We start from the raw sequence: 14,106 nt of genomic DNA, 5'->3' as shown, positions 1-14,106 counted from the left end.
GATACAAATCCACATGACTACATTTTCCATTATAATACTAAAATATGGATTATTTATATTGATTACAAATATGCTGTTTATATGCATATCTGCACTTTGCTCTCCTCCCCCAGCCCCCAGTTACATAGTGGGTAAATCTACCACAACGTATGGTATGGTACAGGTCAGGAAAGGTCCTAGGAAAAAAAAGCAATGAGGTTTCCCACTCCTGGTTGCCTCCCAATGACTTCTATTGGAGAATGCATATTTGTGGACATTGGAGTCAATTTTAAGCTTTGAGCGGCCAACCGGTGGAGCATGCCGACAACCGCTTAATCTGGCAGTGAAGAGGCCAGAGCCATTTTGAAGAATGGTCGCATTGAAATGGAACTGGCGAGCTGCAGGCACCAAATGGACATCACAATGCAATTAGCTGGGTTTGGGCCGGATCAATATCAGGCATGGCGAGGCTGCCCAACCATCAACAAGGTAAATCTCCCGCTCCTACTGGCCCCACAAAAATAATTTAAAATTTACCTTATTGGACACTCTTTGGCTCTCTCACCAGTAAAACTGGTAGGAGAGTGCAATGTGGACACTTCTGTCCTGAAATGGTAATTGAGGTCCTATGTACATCATAGGACTCTAATTAAAAGGGGCCAACCACCTGGAGGCAGCAGGTGTTTTGGCCACCCATTGGGAGGTCTCTGTAAAAGTGGCAGCAGGCAGAACATCAGTGTAAATGGGTGGTAAGTCTACCCACCCCATTTTGAGGCTATCACCACTCCATTAATGCCAATTTTGTCAAGTTAAAATCAACCCCATTGTGTGAGAATGACAGGACCTCAAACTTGATCGTGAACCTGTCCAACTAATTTTCACTAAGCTCACACAAAGAATGATCACATCACCAAGCTAATGGAGGGTCACAAGCACCCACAGAATATATACTAGCATGGGTCAACACTTAGGAGAGGAGAACATTTGCATTTCATTTTGCTTTGTAATGAAAGATTATATTCTGCAATATTTTTGGAGATACACATGTTCAGAATGGATAAACCATGGGATGTTGATGATGGTATAATATGGGGTTTTAAGCAACATCCAGTGTGTGTTCCGTATAGTCTAGTGCCAACAACCAATCAAGTAACATTGTTGTCTGACAGAAGAGATTTGGTATTTTCCATAAACATGGAACCCTGAAGCTTTGTTACTCACTTAAGTATATATTTGTCGATATTTTTGCAGTGAATTAATGATTCAGCTACATTTTACACAGAACAGATAGCAACATTATAATTAACTCCCCCTGTTCACTTCCTGTCAGGGAGATGATGACATAGGAAAGGAGTCAGGTACTGGGCTGAAATTAACATCAATCTAACTAGCTGAGATTGAGCTAGAGTGCAATCCAGGCTTTAACAACCTTAGTTTGAAATATATCTTTCCTAAAAGGCTGCTTGTCATGTTACAAGAAATTGAAATTCACACTGGATTAAAATCATGATATTTTCAACTATGTTATTGAGAATGGCTTGGGATTTTGAATGATTCAGATCTTGTTTGGTAATCTGGATTTCTTTGTCACATTGACCTGGCCTTAAAATGTGAATAAAATCTGGTTTATTCTTCCCAAAAAGTAATGTTCATCAATCAGAAAATTCTGTTAGCCCGGTTTAACAATTTAAAGCTTTAAAATTAAATTAGGCAAATATCAGCACAAGATTGTTTTATTATATGAGTGTTAACATTAATAGAACAAACAAAATAATTTCTTACAGGCACATTACATGCTGCTACACTAACATTCAGACTGATTTTAAGGCTTTACGGTCTTATTATAACTTGTTGAAGGCAAATCGTGTTTAACCAACTTGATCGAATTTTTTGATGAGGTAACAGAGAGGGTTGATGAGGGTAATGCGGTTGATGTGGTATACATGGACTTCCAAAAGGCGTTCGACAAAGTGCCACATAATTGGCATGCCAGTAAAGTTGAAGCTCATGGAATAAAAGGGACAGGGCAGCATGATACGAAATTGGCTAAGTGACAGGAAACAGAGAATAGTGATAAACTGTTGTTTTTCGGACTGGAGGAAGGTATACACTGGTGTTCCCCAGGGGTCAGTTCTAGGACCACTGCTTTTCTTAATATATATTAATGACTTGGATGTGGGTGTACAGGGCATAATTTCAAAATTTGCAGATTATCCAAATCTTGGAAGTATAGTAAACAGTGAGGAGGATAGTGATAGACTTCAGGAGGACATAGGCAGGCTGGTGGGATGGGAGGACACGGGGCAGATTAAAGTTAATGCAGGAAAGTGTGAAGTGATACATTTTGGTAGAAAGAATGAGGAGAGGAAATATACATTAAAGGGTACAATCCTAAAGGGGGTGTATGAACAGAGAGACCTTGGGGTATATGTTCACAAATCGTTGACGGTGGCAAGGCAGGTTGAGAAAGCAGTTAAAAAAGCCTACGGTTTCATGAATAGAGGTATAGAGTACAAAAGCGTGGAAATTATGATGTTCCCATTGGCAGAAGGTTTGCGAACCAGAGGACAAAGATTTAAGGTGATTGGCAAAAGAACCAAAGGTAACATAAGAAAACACTTCTTTACATAGCGAGTGGAATGCACTGCCTGAAAGGGTAGTGGAGGCAGACTCAATCACGGCTTTCAAAAGAGAGTTGGATAAGTACCTGAAAGAAAAACATTTGCAGACCTACGGGAAAAGTTCGGGGGATTGGGACTAGCTGAGGTGCTCGTGCAGAGAGCCGGTAAGGGCTCGACGGGCCTAATAGCCTTCCTCTTTGCTGTAGCCATTCAATGATTCTATGATTCTATGACCCAATGACTTCAATTAATTTGGACTTTTCCTTTTTCTGTAAAATGAAAGAAATGTGATGTCCGCAATTGAAAGAAAGAAAAATCAAACAACTTACTAGGTCAAATTAGATATCACAAAATAATTAATTGAGTGCAGGAAGATATAGCATGAGTCGATAATAGAACTGCCAATGTATTCATTTGAATTTGACCCCAATGCTTCCAAGTTTGTTACAACATCTGAAATCCGGAATCCACGGGACTGAGTCCGTTCCAGTTCTGGGGTTTGTCCGGATTTCAGACAAGAAAATGAATAGTCTGAAATCTGGAATCCTTGACCGAATCTGTGCCGGGTTTTGAGCGGCAAGGTCCGAAATCCGGCAAAATCCAAAATCCGGCACGGATTAGGTCAAGGATTCCGGATTTCAGACTTGATTTTCTTGACTGAAATCTGGAATCCTCGACCGAATCTGTGCCGGATTTAGGGTTTTGCCTCAAAATGTTCGGTTTTCAGGCAATAATTCCGGATTCCAGACAACTCTATCAGCCATGCGCAAAATGTCCAGTTTTCGGACAATTCTGGTTTTCGGAGCTCCGGATTCGAGACATTGCACCTGTATTACATTGTAGTGTTGACTGAAATGTCTGTGACTGACTTCTTGCAAATGCAAATGAGGTCTGCTATATCTCTAACAGCACGCTCTTCATTACGAGTGGATTGAGCACACATCGTGTATCAGTGCTTCACTTGATTAAATAATCAGTCTTTCTGAAGTACTTTTCCTAAATCAGACACAAATCCTTCTTGACTGCTCTGATCTTGATTGTATAGGAGGGACTCAATTTGTTTTCTGCATTTTGTACTCATTGCATTAACTAATATAAATTGAAACCATAATTGGTAGGATAACAGTGGCACTTTAAGGTACAGCTAGACCTCAGTAGCCAGAACAAAAAGAGAACAAGGACCTATTTAAAGGGGCTATAAAAAAAAAGACATGTAATTTTGTAATACATATTCAATTTAAATTACATTATCTGAAACGCATTCGTTAGGAAATGATTAGTTAAAAGAAGCAATTTTTACTATTCTACAATAAAATTCATACTTTGCATAATGATTAGGGTTTTGGTTTATGGTGTTTGAATATGTTTTATATTAATTAAGATGTTGGGATTTTTAAACCAGTGTTCTGAGAAATGCATTGCAGAATTTTGGTCATTTATTCACGTAAACCACAAAGCAGTGGCCGATGTAATAATACAAACTATTTGTTGTATTGTATCATTACCTTTGAGCTAAGCACAAGCTGAGTTGTATCATTTGACTTTGTTTTTGGTTAAACTATCAGGTGCCAATATATTAATAGTTGTAACATTTCCAGTTAAGGTGCAAAATTTTAATTTATTTTTCCATCTTGGAGAAAGGAAAAGGATTTATTAACATACTCTTATAATTTAATGCTGAAGGTCCTTGTTCTCTTTTGTTCTGGCTACTGAGGTCCAGCTGTACCTTAAAGTTCCACTGTTATCTGACCAATTATGGTTTCAATTTACATTAGTTAATGCAATGAGTACAAAATGCAGAAAACAAATTGAATCCCTCCTAATCAGGATCAGAGCGGTCATGAAGGATTTGTGCCTGATTTAGGAAAATTATTGCTATAAATGTTTTAAACACTAAACAATTTAGAAAATAGCACACAAATTAACAAATCACAAAAACATTATACACTGCTCAGTTACTGAAATTCCTCTAAAAACTACTTCCATCAGGTGATAAAGATATATTGAGGGAAAGCAAGCTGTTTTAGATACATAAACTTGCCATCTTCTACATATAGGATCTGAAATTTCTGGAGTTCCACTTCACCTACAGGGATTGTGGATGCATTGGTTGTAATTTACCAAATTTCCATGTGTATGCAATAACTCAATAGACTGAATAGTGTAAACTCCGAACAGGTATAAACCTGGCTGTACTTTATCAGGCCCCAAGATGATTACATTACAAGATGGCTGGCCTTTTATACCTGAACCACACACACGTGTGCACAGCCCAATGACCTCCAACAGTGGCGCCACCTGGTGGCTAGTAAACCAAGTATACATACATGACAATATCCCCCTTTAAGATATTAGTAACGGTCTTTTTACAAATTGAGACAGTCCCGGGCTTGCCGCTCCAGAGCTGAAAGTCTCAGTTCAACTCCAACTTTGGGCGAGCGTTCTGAGTCTGTTATGACTGGGGGCTGGGTAGCCGATCTGATGGGAGTGGCAATAACCACGTCAGGGATTGAAAGTCCAGATTCATTGACCATGTCAATGATTGAAAGTCCAGATTCATTGAAGACAGCGGAGTCCTCTGATAACTGAGGGTAGGTTGGTTGGTCACTGATTGTGTCTTCCTCAGACTGTTCCGGTTCATCCGTGTGCCGCAGCTTTATCTGATCGACATGTTTCCTGCATGTCTGCCCATTCTTCAGCTTAACGATAAACACCCTGTAACCCTCCTTGGCCGTAATAGTACCGGCAATCCATTTGGGACCTTGACCATAATTCAGTACATACATAGGATCATTGATAGAAATGTCGCGTGACACAGTAGCGCGATTGTGATACCCTTGCTGACTTTGACGTCTGTATTCGACACGATTCTTCAAGTCAGCGTGGACGAGAGAGCCTGGTCTTGAGACCTCTCTTCATCAATAGTTCAGCAGGGGAGACCCCGGTAAGCATATGGGGCCTTGTCCTGTAAGTAAGCAATATGCGTGACAAGCGAGTTTGCAATGAGCCTTGAGTTACACGTTTCATACTCTGCTTGATGGTTTGGACCGCATGCTCTGCTTGTCCATTGGATGCAGGTTTGAATGGTGCTGACCTCACATGTTTGATACCATTGAGTTTCATGAACTCTTGAAACTCCACACTGGTGAAGCAAGATCCGTTGTAACTTACAACGGTGTCAGGCAGACCATGCGTAGAAAACATGACATGAAGGTTCTCAATGGTAGTTGCGGATGTGCTAGATGACATGATTGTACACTCTATCCACTTGGAATAAGCATCCACCACAACTAAGAACATCTTTCCCAGGAAGGGACCTGCAAAGTCGATGTGGATCCTGGACCATGGTTTAGATGGCCATGACCACACACTCAACTGCAATTCCGCTGGTGCTTTACTTAGCTGCATGCGAGTGTTGCACTGATGCACACATGATTCCAGATCAGAGTCAATTCCAGACCATCATACATGAGACCTGGCAATGGCTTTCATTATGACAATACCGGGATACGTGCTATGTAGATCATGCACAAATTTCCCTCTGCCTTTCTTGGGCATAACAACATGATTACCCCACAGTATACAATCTGATTGAATGGATATTTCATCTTTGCGACGGTTGTAAGGTTTGGTCTCCTCACACATTTGCTTGGGTATGGCAGACTAATCACCACATTTCACAACCGATAATATCGGGTCCTGGCTGATCCATATCTTAACTTGTTGGGCCATGACAGGGGTTCCTTCACTTTCAAAAGCATCCATGACTAATAGTAGGTCTGCCGGTTGTGGCATTTCCACCTCCAGTGTGGGCAACGGCAGATGGCTCAATGCATCGGCACAATTCTCAGTGCCAGGTCTATGGCGAATGACATAATCATAGGCAGATAATGTCAGCACCCAGCTTTGGATGCGGGACGATGCATTGATATTGATACCTTTGTTTTCCGAAAACAATGAAATGAGTGGCTTGTGATCTGTTTCCAATTCAAGCCGCAGACCAAACAGGTACTGATACATATTTTTAACCCCATACACACAGGCTAGTGCTTCTTTCTCTACCATGTTGTAGGCTCTTTCTGCCTTTGACAAACTTTTTGAAGCATATACAACAGGTTGTAAGTTGCCCAACTCATTAGCTTGTTGGAGCACACAACCAACTCCATATGACAAAGCATCACAGGCCAATACGAGACGCTTACACGGATCATAATGTACCAGCAGCTTGTTAGAGCAAAGCAGATTAGTAGCTTTCTCAAAAGCTCTAACTTGAGATGTACCCCAAACCCAGTTGTCGCCTTTTCTTAGCAGCATGTGCAGTGGCGCTAATAAGGTGTTCAATCTAGGTAAGAAATTACCAAAGTAGTTGAGTAGACCAAGGAACGAACGCAGCTCCATCACATCCTGAGGCTTGGGTGCTGTTGTATATCTGTAAAGCATGCACTCCCATATTCCGCCACCAGGGAGCTCATCCCCTGAAGAGCCAAGGGATCCCAGCATCCCTTGGGAGATCTGTATATAAGCCGGCCCCTAAGGCCTGTTCCTCACTCTGGAGTGTCTTATGAAAGATTGAGGTCACTGTTACTTTAACCTCCCTGTGTGCAGCCTCATCTGTGTTAGGAACACAATAACTGGCAACGAGAATACGAATCCAACGCAAAGATGCAGCAAACTGTGGGCATCCTGGAGAAGTTTTCGGAGGGTGAGGACTGGGAAGCTTATGTCGAACGGCTAGACCAATACTTTGTAGCCAACGAGTTGGACGGAGAAGGAAGCGCTACAAAAAGGAGAGCGGTCCTCCTCACAGTCTGTGGGGCACCAACCTACAGCCTCATGAAGAATCTTCTGGCGCCAGTGAAACCCACAGATAAGTCATATGAGGAGCTGTGTACACTGGTTCGGGAGCATCTTAACCTGAGGGAGAGCGTGCTGATGGCGAGGTATCGGTTCTCCACGTGCCAGCGATCTGAAGATCAGGAAATGGCGCGCTACGTTGCCGAGCTAAGGCGACTTGCAGGACAATGTGAGTTTGATGGCTACATGGAGCAAAAGCTCAGAGAATTTTGTACTGGGCATTGGCCTCTAGACCATCCTATGAAAACTTTTGACTGTAGAGACACCGACCCTCAGTAAGGCCATTGCAATAGCACAGGCGTTTATGTCCACCAGTGATAACACCAAACAAATCTCTCAGCACACAAGTGCTAGCAATGTTCATAAATTAACTGGAACTGTGTCTGTGAGCAGAAATGTACAGGGCAGAACCCACAAGTCTGCAACTGCCAGCAGGCCTCAGGTGACCCAGATGACTCAGAGTCCCCAACAAAGGATGAATGCAAGGCAATTCACACCTTGTTGGCGTTGTGGACCCTATTCATGCCGCTTCAAAGGATATGTTTACAAGAGTTGTGGAACAATGGGGCACCTCCAACGAGCTTGCAAACGAGCTGCAAGCTCTGCAAAACCTGCTAACCACCACATGGCAGAGGAAGATCGGTCCAGAGTGGATCAAAGCAATTTTGAGCCTCAGAGAGGAGGCAGATGCTGAAGTAACGGGGTGCACACATTTTTGACGAAATGTCCATCTATAATGCTAAACGTAAAATTGAATGGCTTACCCGTAGCCATGGAACTGGACACTGGCGCTAGCCAATCCATCATGAGTAAAAAGATGTTTGAGAGACTGTGGTGCAACAAGGCATTCAGACCAGCCCTGAGCCCCATCCACACGAAACTGAGAACATACACCAAAGAGCTTATCACTGTCCTGGGCACCTCCATAGTCAAGGTCACCTACAAGGGCACGGTGCACGAGCTGCCACTCTGGATTGTCCCGGGCGATGGCCCCACACTGCTTGGAAGGAGCTGGCTGAGCAAAATCCGCTGGAACTGGGATGACATCCGAGCGCTATCACATTTCGATGAGGCCTCATGTACCCAGGTTCTTAACAAATTTCCTTCCCTTTTTGAGCCAGGCATTGGAAACTTTTCCGGGGCGAAGGTGCGGATCCACTTGGTCCCAGAGGCACGACCCATTCACCACAAGGCACGAGCGGTACCTCACATGATGAGGGAGAGAGTGGAAATCGAGCTGGACAGGCTGCAACGCGAGGGCATCATCTCCCCAGTGGAATTCAGCGAGTGGGCCAGCCCGATTGTTCCAGTACTCAAAAATGATGGCATGGTCAGGATTTGCGCCGATTATGAAGTAACTATTAATCGTTTCTCGCTATAGGACCAATACCCGCAACCTAAGGCAGACGACCTATTTGCGACGCTGGCAGGAGGCAAGACGTTCACCCAGCTTGACCTGACTTCGGCCTACATGACGCAGGAGCTGGAGGAGTCTTTAAAGGGCCTCACCTGCATCAACACGCACAAGGGACTGTTCATCTACAACAGATGCCCGTTGGAATTCGGTCGGCTGCAGCGATCATCCAGAGAAACATGGAGAGCCTACTCAAGTCGGTACCACACACGGTGGTCTTTCAGGACGACATATTGGTCACGGGTCGGGACACCGTCGAGCACCTACAAAACCTGGAGGAGGTCCTCCAGCAACTGGATCGCATAGGGCTGCGGCTGAAGAGGTCGAAATGTGTCTTCATGGCAACAGAAGTGGAGTTTTTGGGGAGAAAGATCGTGGCGGACGGCATTCGGCCCACAGACACCAAGACAGAGGCTATCAGGAATGCGCCCAGGCCACAGAACGCCACGAGCTGTGTTCGTTCCTGGGACTCCTCAACTATTTTGGTAACTGCCTACCAGGGTTAAGCACCCTTTTAGAGCCCCTACATGTGTTATTGCGCAAAGGTGAGAACTGGGTATGGGGAAAAAAACAAGTAATTGCTTTTGAGAAAGCCAAAAACATTTTATGCTCCAACAAGCTGCTTGTATTGTATAACCCGTGTAAAAGACTTGTGCTAGCATGTGACGCGTCGTCATTCGGAGTCGGATGTGTATTACAACAAGCTAACCTTGTGGGGAAGTTGCAACCTGTCGCCTCTGCTTCCAGGGGATTGTCTAAGGCCAAGAGGGCCTACAGCATGATTGAGAAAGAGGCATTAGCGTGTGTGTTCGGGGTAAAGAAAATGCATCAGCACCTGTTTGGCCTCAAATTTGAGCTGGAAACCGATCACAAGCCCCTCACATCCCTGTTCGCTGAAAACAAGGGGATAAATACTAATGCCTCAGCCCGCATACAAAGGTGGGCACTCACGCTATCAGTTTTTAACGATACCATCCGCCACAGGCCAGGCACCAAGAACTGTGCGGATGCCCTCAGTCAGCTACCGTTGCCCACCACGAGGGTCGAAATGGCGCAGCCTGCAAACTTGTTGATGGTGGCGCAGCCCGCAGACTTGTTGATGGTCATGGAAGCGTTTGAAAATGATAAATCACCTGTCATGGCCTGACAGATTAGGACTTGGACCTGCCAAGATCCTCTGCTGTCCCTAGTAAAAAACTGTACTGCATGGGAGCTCGGCCAGCATCCCCATTGAAATGCAAGAGCCAATCAAGCCGTTCCAGTGGCGAAAGGACGAGCTGTCCATTCAGGCAGACTGCCTGTTGTGGGTAACCATGTAGTGCTACCAAAAAAGGGCAGGGAGACGTTCATCTCGGATCTCCACAGCACACACCCGAGTGGGTATAGTAATGATGAAAGCGATAGCCAGATCCCACGTGTGGTGGCCCGTTATCGACTCTGACTTAGAGTCCTGTGTACGGCAATGCAGCGTATGTGCTCAGTTGAGCAACGTTCCCAGAGCGACGCCACTAAGTTTGTGGTCCTGGCCCTCCAGACCATGGTTAAGGATCCATGTCGACTATGCAGGCCCATTTCTCGGTAAAATGTTCCTGGTGGTGGTGGATGCTTTTTCAAAATGGATTGAATGTGAAATAATGTCGGGAAGCACCATCACCGCCATCATTGAAAGCCTGAGGGCCATGTTTGCCACCCACGGCCTGCCTGACATACTGGTCAGTGACAACAGGCCATGTTTCACCAGTGCCGAATTTAAAGAATTCATGACCCGCAATGGGATCAAACATGTCACCTCGGCCCCGTTTAAACCAGTCTCCAATGGGCAGGCAGAGCGGGCAATACAAACCATCAAACAGAGCCTTAAACAAGTCACAGAAGGCTCACTCCAAACCCGCCTGTCCCGAGTACTGCTCAGCTACCACATGAGACCCCACTCACTCACAGGGGTGCCCCCGGCTGAGCTACTCATGAAAAGGATACTTAAAACCAGACTCTCGTTGGTTCATCCCAACCTGCATGATCAGGTAAAGAGCAGGCGGCAGCAACAAAATGTAAACAATGGTCACGCCACTGTGTCACAGGAAATTGATCTGAATGACCCTGTGAATGTACTAAACTATGGACATGGTCTCAAGTCGATCGCGGGCACGATGATAGCTAAAGAAGGGAATCGGGTGTTTGTAGTCAAACTAGATAATGGACAAATTTGCAGAAAGCACCTGGACCAAACGAGGCTGCAGTTCACAGACTGTCCTGAACAACCCACAGCAGACACCACCTTTTTCGAGCCCACAAGAGACACCCAAAGGATCAACGACACCACGCCGGACCAGGAAGTCGAACCCATCACGCCCAACAGCCCAGTAAGACCAGGCTCACCTAGCAGCTCTGCAGGGCCAACAACACACCAGCCCAGCGAGGGCACAGCCAACGCACCAGAACAGACATTTGTACCGAGGCAGTCCACCAGGGAAAGAATGGCTCCCGACCGCCTCACCTTGTAAACAGTTATCACTTTGACTTTGGCGGGGGGGAGTGATATTGTGTATCTGTAAAGCATGCACTTCCATGTTCTTCCACTAGTGAGCTCATCCCCTGAAGTCCCAAGGGATCCCAGCATCCCTTGGGAGCAATGTATATAAGCCGGCTCCTAAGGCCTGTTCCTCACTCTGGAGTGTCTTATGAAAGATTGAGGTCACTGTTACTTTAACCTCCCTGTGTGCAGCCTCATCTGTGTTAGGAACACAATAGGTGCATTTTTGATAGCCTTGCTTTTCGAGTCCATAGGCCTAATACCGTCAGCAGCAATTTTCCTCCTCAGGAATTCGACTTCTGCTGCCAGGAAGACGCACTTCGAGAGTTTCAGTCTGAGTCCCACTTTGTCCAGATGATGTAGAACCTCTTTCAGGTTGTTCAGATGTTCAGCGGAATCACGAGCTGTGACCAGTATGTCATCTTGGAACACGACGGTTCTGGGGACGGACTTCAGTAGACTCTCCATGTTCCTCTGAAATATGGCTGCAGCCGAGCGAATTCCAAAAGGGCACCTGTTGTAGATAAACTGTCCTTTATGAGTGTTGATGCACGTAAGTTTCTTCGACATGTCGACGAGCTCCTGTGTCATGTTGGCCGACGTCAGATCCAGTTTTGTGAATGACTTCCCCCCCCCCCGGCTAGCGTTGCAAACAGGTCATCAGGCTTCCATAACGGATATTGATCCTGTTTCTAAACTTGGTTGATCGTAACCTTTTAGTCTCCACAAATCCTGACAGTGCTATCACTTTTCAACACGGTAACAATGGAGCTGGCCCATTTGTTAAATTCGATCGGTGGTGTGATCCCTTCACGCTGGAGTCTGTCCAGTTCAATTTCGACCTTCTCCCTCATCATGTATGGAGCTGCCCGAGCTTTATGATGGACGGGTCTTGCATCCGAGTCCACGTGGATCTGCACCTTGACTCCCATGAAATTGCCGATGCCTGGTTCAAACAGCGAGGTGAACTTACTCAGCACTTGAGCACATGGAGTATCCTCCTCCGACAACGCTTTGATCTCGTTCCAATTCCATTTGATTTTTTCTAACCAGTTCCTGCGGAACAGCGTTGGACCATTGCCTGGAACAATCCATAACGGTAAATCGTGAACCACACCATGATACAACACCTTGATTACTGCTCAGCCAATCACCGTTATGAGTTCTTTAGTGTATGCACACAACTTGGCATTAACTGGACCCAGCTTAGACCTCACAGCCATAGTATCCCACAGCCTTTCAAAAGTACACTGGCTCATTAGTGATTGACTCGCACTCGTGTCCAATTCCATCGATGCCGGCACACCATTAATATTTACATTAATCATTATCAGTTGGTTCTTTGTTAGGAATGAATACAGTCCATACACTTCCTCCTCTGGTATCTCGGATTGCATATTCGGATCCGCGCTACACTGGTCATCATCCTCCACATGGTGTGTCGCAGCACGCTTGCTTAGTTGCGGACACATGCGCTGGAGATGCCCCACTCTCGAACAGCCTTTACAAATATACGGTTTAAGCTGACACTGATGATGTTGATGATTTCACCCACAACGCCAACACAGTGATATCGGCTTCATTCCCGTTGGCAGACTTTGAGCAGCCACTGGTTTCGCGTACGCAGTCGGGTAGGCCCTGCCATATGCAGCTCTGTCAAACGACGATACTATCGTGTTTACAGTACTTGCCGAGTTCCGATTTTTCAATTATATCTGCTTTAAGTTTTTGTCCGTCGTCATGCATGATTGGGCAATCGTGATGTCCTTGCTCAAATCCAGCGGCTCCGCTGCCAGTAGCTTACGCAGGATCACCTCGTGATTGATGCCGATTACAAAGAAGTCCTGCAACATGTCTGCCAACGCAGTTTCAAACTTACACGGTCCAGCTAGATGTCTTAAGTCGGCAACGAATTCTGACACATCCTGGCCTTCAGAACGAACGTGTGTATAGAAGCGATATCTTGAGATGATGATGCCTTCATCTGGTTTGAGATGGTGATGGACCAGAGCACACAATGTTTCATAGTTCTTGTCCACTGACTTAAGGGCGAGAGGAGATTCTTTATGAGTCCATAGATTTTCGGACCGCAAACAGTGAGGAGGACTGCCCAGCGCCGAACTGCGTCTGCCTCTTTCTCCATTTTGTTGCCCACGAAGTATTGGTTCAAGCAGGCTACAAAGTCTGCCCAATCTTCTCCCTCCAGGAATCACTCCAGAAGTCCAATTGTGCTCCTTTTTGCATGCAAAGGTTCTTGTTACCTCGTCACCAAATGTTATGTATGCAATAACTCAATAGACTGAATACTGTAAACTCTGGACAGGTACAAACCTGGCTCTACTTTATTAGGGCCCAAAGTGATTACATTACAAAATGGCTGGCCTTTTATACCTGGGCAGCACACACGTGCGCACAGCCCAATGACCTCCGACAGTGGCGCCACCTGGTGACTATTAAACCCAAGCTTACATACATGACACCCTGCATTCTGGGGAGGTCCCAGCAGATTGGAAAACAGCGAATCTAATGACCCTATTTAAAAAAGGAGGCAGACAAAAAGCAGGAATCTATAGACCAGTTAGCCTAAAATCTGTGGTTGGGAAAATGTTGCAGTCCATTATTAAAGAAGCAGTAGCAGGACATTTGGAAAAGCAAAATTCGCTCAGGCAGCGTTTGCATGGATTTATGAAGGGGAACTCATGTTTGAA

General features: G+C 45.2%; 1 protein-coding gene across 2 annotated transcripts in view; it reads right to left on the bottom strand.

Annotated features, from left to right (window-relative positions):
• The window catches only part of LOC139264479 (thrombospondin type-1 domain-containing protein 7A-like), a 757,124-nt gene that overhangs the window by 432,385 nt on the left and 310,633 nt on the right, over window positions 1–14,106 (bottom strand). The window lies entirely within an intron of this gene.

This window comes from Pristiophorus japonicus, chromosome 5 (assembly GCF_044704955.1).
Source record: "Pristiophorus japonicus isolate sPriJap1 chromosome 5, sPriJap1.hap1, whole genome shotgun sequence".
NCBI classification, from domain to species: Eukaryota; Metazoa; Chordata; class Chondrichthyes; family Pristiophoridae; genus Pristiophorus; species Pristiophorus japonicus.
This window is presented reverse-complemented; position numbering and strand designations above follow the sequence as displayed.